Below are 6,902 nucleotides of genomic sequence, written 5' to 3'. Positions count from 1 at the left end.
GGCTGGCCGCCCAGGAGTATCCGCGCCGGGAGCGGGACTCCGCCGCCTAAGACTGCCGGGTTTAGCAGCCCCTTAGAAGACCTGCAGAATCTAGCTGTCCCTAGCTCATACACACACACCACACACGTCCACACACTCCTCTATCACTTCCTTGCACTCTCACACTCTCTCCCTCCCTACCTTCCTGCTGGTCGCCATTTTTTTCTCGAGTCCATATTCATATCTTTGAAATAATTTTACTATTAACCTAGAATAAATGAATACAAATAAGCAATAAATTATATAAACTAAATAAAAGACAAACTTTACAAAAAATTATGGAGTGTATAATAATAAAAGCAGAAATTAATGGACAAGATAAGAGGAAATATTAGAGCATATTAATAAACATAAGAGCTATTTCATCTTTCCTTTTTAAATCAGAGAAATTGAAAACCCTATTAAAAAGTGGAGGAAATCTAAATATTAAACAAAATGACTGAAATCAAGCAAAACATACACGACATTGTTTTCTAATGATATGTGCAAATTTATGATACTATATTCTGAAAGTTTTACAAATGCAAATAGGCAAAAGAATAGAAAATTTGAAAAAAATACAATGACCTAAATTACTTTAATATGACAAAATTACTTTCAAATACATTTTATCAAATTTTTCAAGGTTGGGTTCTTTCAAAGTTTCAAAAGAGCAGATTCTTTCCATTAATTTCAATTTGTTATGTTGGAGAATGAGTTCCAATGTGTTATATAAACCTACCCTAACACAATACAATTTTGTAATGATCACTTAAAAAAAGGATTTCAGAACAATCTCAAATTATAAATGGCAAAATCATAAAGTAAGCCCCAGGAGAACATTATGAATAGTTGTATGTTGATATATAAACAAACTAGATGAAAAAGACAGACACCTTTAAACATGCAAGCTACCAAAACAGACTAAAAAAAAATAATAGAACTAGAAAATCTAAATAGACTAATAAAAACTGCAGAGATGAAATCAGTAATCAAAAAACTTTCAACACTTAAAGTCCTAACCTTGATGGTTGTGTTGCAGGAGGAATTAATGGACCAGATTTCCCAGATAGTGGGAATGAGGTTCTTGAGATATCTTCAGAAAATGAATTTTCTAAGATTCGCAGGGGAGGATGGGATGTGAAAGAAGGGTTTATTTGCACTGAAATTACTACATTTCTTAGGTTCCAAAGTCCCCTGTCCTTTACACCAGTTCTGCAAAAGGTGCAGCTGGGAGTTCAGCAGAGCCAGAAACAAGGCCAGTGTCCAGTTTCCCTTCTATGTTTCAGTCTGATGTGGTTCAGCATCCAAGCTAGTTAAAGTCCATTGGTTCATGTGTGGAGTCTAACATGGCTGTGCACCATGCAGGCACATGGGAGAGCATCCCCCTGTCACAGGAGAGCCAGGAACCTGGTGTGTGTGAGAGAAGAGAGGGGGAACTTCCTTTGGAAGTTTGAATATTCACGTTTCCAGAGCTTGCAGTGGTCACACCCACTCTGGCCACTGACTGGTTTTCAGGTGTGATTGATGGGCAGTCGGGTAGGCACCTTCCCATGATACTCTGACCTTACTGGCCATGCATCTATACTGCCTCTGTCTAGTTCCTTCCCCCATCAATCAGCAGGGAACAGACTCAGAGAGTCTTAAATGCAGCTCTTTTGCAAAGCCGTATAAATGGCATGTCTATATTTAGTCTTCCCTTTCCTCCTTTCCCGTTAAATAATAATCAGGTCATTACAGCGGCATCAGTTGTACTGGCAAATTCTACCAAACATTTAAAGGAAAATAAATGTTAATTCTTTAGAAAATCTTCTAGGAATTAGAACAGGAAGAAATACTTGCCAACTCATTCTATGAGGGTAAAAGTACCCTGATACCAAAACTAGAAACATATTAAAAAAGTGCAATAAAAGACCAATATATCTTATTAATATAGATGCTGAAATCATAAAAAATATACTAACAAACCAAATATAGCAGTATATAAAAGAATTGAACACCATGACCAAGCAGAATTTATCCCAAATATGTAAAGTTGATGTTATATATGAAAATCAATTTATGTCAAACACCATATAAATAGAATATAGGCAAAAGCTACATAATCATCTTAATAGAAACAGAAAAAGCATTTGAGAAAAATTCAACACCTCTTCATGTTAAAAATCATTTAAATTAGAATTAAAACATTATGGAGGGCATTTGAAAAACTCACAGTTAACATTACACTTAATGGTGAAACAATGAATGTTTTCCCCCTAAATTCCAGAACAAGACATAGATGTCTGCTTTTCCCACTTATCTTAATAATACACTGGAAGTTATAGCTGTACAAAATTATGCAAAAATAAGATAATACACTTCCAGACTAAAAGGAAGGAGTGAAAGTATATCTATTCACAGATTTAATGAACTTATATATAGAAAACCCTAAAGCAGGGGTCCTCAAACTTTTTAAACAGGGGGCCAGTTCCCTGTCCCTCAGACCGTTGGAGGGCCAGACTATAGTTAAAAAAAAACTATGAACAAATTCCTATGCACACTGCACATATCTTATTTTGAAGTAAAAAAACAAAACGGGAATAAATACAATGTTTGTATTTGCATGTGGCCTGCGGGCCTTAGTTTGAGGACCCCTGCCCTAAAGGATCCATACAAAAACTTGTAAAGCTAATAAGCAAGTTCAGCAAATTGGCAGAGCACAGAATTCACATGTAAATATTAGTTGTATTTCTGTGGAATAGCAATGAAAAATTCAAAAAATAAATTTAAGGAATCAAACCCATTTACAACAGCATTGAAAATAATAAAATACTCAAGAATACTTTTAAACAAGGAGGTGTTAGGAGCTCAGTTAAGCTGGAAGGTGCTGATCTATCAGGTGTCAGAGTAGCCAATGAAAGCAATAAGCCAAAATGGAATAGTAAAATCTTTAATCACATATGCACTGTGATGATATAAAACCTCAGAAAGCACTAACACTCCTCTGTTCCATTCCCCTTCCCATGGAATGCCACACTGATCAAGGCTCAGGTGGCTCTGCACAGACATATGTGTGATCTCACTCTTGAGGGAACTCCAAACATAAGGCTCCTGCTGGCTTATGGACCCAGAGGCAATGGGAAGGAAGACAGAAGGCTAGGAGTGAAAATATTCTTAGTCCTGAAATCAGAATGAGAAAGAGTGCCTTCCAGGTTTTCTTGTTCTCCCCCTAATAAAGAGACCTTGACAGAAATACCTGAAGAAACCTTTGCCAAAGGCTTAATTCAGATAAAGAGAGACCTAGATGTGATGGGATTGCAATACACCGAGAACACTTAGAAGAGCTTGAAAGGCAAGAGAGACCTGAGTCACTGACTGAAACTTTTCTCAGAGCCTGTAATTCATTGGCTGTGCCAAGTCTGGGTGGGCAGCATTCCCCTTATGAGGCCTGCCCGTTTAAACCTATGTAATTGTTTATGGTAGGGCCTGAAAAATCACACAATGGCTTTGACCACTTAGAATGTTTCAGAGTTATGCAGTGAAAATGTTGTATCGTAAATCAGCGAGTGAGATACATGACGCTTTAATGAGCCAATTAATTAGGAGGTGTTTATTGAACGCAGCCCAGAGGGAGGTGTTTCTTCCAAATCTCTGAGCAAAGTCACACAGGAAGTTTTTCGTATTTATACCTTTTGAGCTTCTTTGTCAGCAGATTTTACAAAGAACTCTGTGTGGGTTATTGTGTTTTTTTTTCTCCATGTGTCAAAACTTTTAATGTTGTATACATAAAATTATAGTAAAAAGACAAGATGTAGCCCCTCCATTTCCATGGTCAGCTCACTGCATTACAGTAAACCAAGTTTATATTCCACCATCAAGTGTGGTTCTCCCATTAGTTCACTTTGTGATGGGTCATTAAGAATATCTTCAAATCCAATAGTCTCATCATTGCCCCTCAAAATATCCAGTGAAAGGTTTGAGCTTGGAAGAAATGGAAGACGCTGAACCTGTTGCACTGCCTTGAATTCCATTTGCAATTTTAGTGGAGCAAATAGACCCTGGATGTTTCTCAGTGTGGAAAAATTCATTTTATCTTGGTTGAGCTAGAAATTTTTTTCTAATAATTCAAGAGGATGACTGGGCAAAAGTTCATTTTTCACACAAGAAAAAAACCTTTTGAAGAACATCATGACTTCCAAAAGATCCACTTGCTGATAGCTCAGTAACTGGAATACTGTCCTTTAGCTGAGATCCAAGTCCTCTGGTATTCATCTTTAGTTCACTCTGCAAACAGCCTCTCAAGCCCGGTCTATGTGAGTTATTGTTACAGACAGTTTGTAATCTTGGATACATAAAGAACAAACAGCCCTAACCGGTTTGGCTCAGTGGATAGAGCGTCAGCCTGCGGACTGAAAGGTCCCAGGTTCGATTCCGGCCAAGGGCATGTACCTTGGTTGCGGGCACATCCCCAGTAGGAGATGTGCAAGAGGCAACTGATCAATGTTTCTCTCCCATTGATGTTTCTAACTCTCTATCCCTCTCCCTTCCTCTCTGTGAAAAATCAATAAAATATATTTTAAAAAAAAAGAACAAACATTTGGAGGAACAACCAAGATGGTGACATAGGTAAACACCTGTGGTTGCTGCCTCTCACAACCACATCAAAACTACAACTAAAGGACAAAACAGATATCATCCAGAACCACGGGAAAGCTGGCTGAGTGGAAGCTCTACAACTAGAAGGAAAGAAAAAAGCACATTGAGACTGGTAGGAGGTGCGGAGGTGTGGAGGTGCGGAGGTGCATGTGAAACAGGCTGGCAACTAGGTGCACTGTTGCCTTTTTCAATCTGGAGGGAGATACAAGCTCTCAACTGCTCTGAACTCCAGTTCCAGGTGAGACTCTGGGGACCCAGACTCATACAGGGAGAAACTGGACTATCTGGCATTGGGCCGGAACACGAGGGCAGCTTTCTCTCAGAGGTGCTCACAGCGATCATTGTTCCTGCATGGGGCCGCGGGACACAGAGATGTGGGGACCCCTCTAGGGCACGGCTGAGTGGCAGCCATTGCTGTTTGCTCCACCCTAGTGATTCCCTGAGACCTCGCCCCAAACAATTTACAACCCCATCCAAGTTGTGCACATTGGCTTTTGCATATGAATGGCATGTCCTTTTGCAACCTAAAACCTAACAAACTGCAGCTGGGTCAGAGAGCTCCAAAGCTTCCAAAAGAAGGCTTAAGGCCCAGCAGCAGCAGCCTGCATTGCTTCACAACTGAGCCTCATCTGGGCACATCCAAACCCCAAAGAAAGAGGAGGAATCTGCAGATCTCTCTGTATCTCCTGCTGGGTGGCCTCAGTCAGTGGTTGACTTTGCACCTCCTTGGAGATCCAAGAGCCAGTGTACCCGGTGATCAGTATGAGACCATACCAGATTACAACTCTTCACATCCATAAGCAACACACTCAAGGGGCAGACTCAGTGAGCACCAAAGCCCCACTGAAACAAGTCCTGCCACATAAGGATGTCTCCAGCACAGCAGTTCTACCATTGTCGACACAGCTGATCCTCACAGCCAATTGGCCTAGAGGTCAATTCCTCCCAGTGATACCAACAGCAATTAAGGCTTAACTATAACAAGACTGTGCACACAGCCCACAAAGAGTGCACCAAGAGTGTCCACCTCTAGTAATTGGGAAGGCTGAGCCACTGGGCCCTATAGGATACCTAGCACACAAGGCCACTCTATCAACACAGAGAAACAGCCAAAATGCGAAGACAAAGAAACATGTTACAAATGAAAGAAATGGAGGAAAGAAAACTACTGAATATAGAGTTCAAAACCACGGTTATAAGGTTACTCAAGAATATTCTAGAAACCTCCAAGAAATTTAGTGAGACCCTCAAGGATATGAAAAAGGACCAATCAGAAATTAAGCATACACTGACAGAAATAAAGAATAATATACAGAGATCCAACAGCAAACTAGATGATCCCAAGAATCAAGTCAAAGATTTGAAATACGAAGAATCAAAAAACACCCAACCAGAAAACCAAAAAGAAAAAAATAATCCAAATATATGAGATAGCATAAGGAACCTCTGGGACAACTTCAAGAGTACCAACATATGAATTATGGGGGTACCAGAAGAAGAGAGAGAGCAAGATATTGAAAACCTATTTGAAGAAATAATGACAGAAAACTTCCCCTACCTGGTGAAAGAAATAGACTTACAAGTCCAGGAAGCACAGAGAACCCCAAACAAAAGGAATCCAAAGAGGACCACACCAAGACACATCATAATTAAAATGCCAAGAGCAAAAGACAAAGAGAGAATCCTAAAAGCAGCAAGAGAAAGAAAATCAGTTACCTACAAGGGAGTACCCATACGAATGTCAGCTGATTTCTCAACAGAAACTTTGCAGGCCAGAAGGGAATGGCAAGAAATATTCAAAGTGATGAATACCAAGAACCTACAACCAAGAATACTTTATCCAGCAAAGCTATCATTCAGAATTGAAGGTCAGATAAAGAGCTTCACAGATAAGGAAAAGCTAAAGGAGTTCATCACCACCAAACCAGTATTATACGAAATGCTGAAAGGTATCCTTTAAGAAGAGGAAGAAGAAGAAAAAGGTAAAGATACAAATTATGAACAACAAACATGCATCTATCAACAAGTGAATCTAAGAACCAAGTGAATAAATAATCTGATGTACAGAATGAACTGGTGATTATAATGAATCAGGGACATAGAAAGGGAATGGACTGACTATTCTTGGCGGGGAAAGGGGAATGGGAGATGCGGGAAGAAACTGGACAAAAATCGTGCACCTATGGATGAAGACAGTGGGTGGGGAGTGAGGGCAGAGGGTGGGGTGGGAACTGGGTGGAGGGGAG

At 39.8% G+C, this 6,902-nt stretch overlaps 1 pseudogene; it reads right to left on the bottom strand.

The window, feature by feature from the left end:
* Positions 1–3,798: 3,798 nt before the first annotated feature.
* On the bottom strand, positions 3,799–4,289 carry LOC102251035 (annotated as a pseudogene).
* Positions 4,290–6,902: the final 2,613 nt, after the last annotated feature.

The sequence above is a fragment of the Myotis brandtii genome, unplaced genomic scaffold (genome assembly GCF_000412655.1).
Source record: "Myotis brandtii unplaced genomic scaffold, ASM41265v1 scaffold39, whole genome shotgun sequence".
Classification (NCBI taxonomy): domain Eukaryota; kingdom Metazoa; phylum Chordata; class Mammalia; order Chiroptera; family Vespertilionidae; genus Myotis; species Myotis brandtii.
This window is presented reverse-complemented; position numbering and strand designations above follow the sequence as displayed.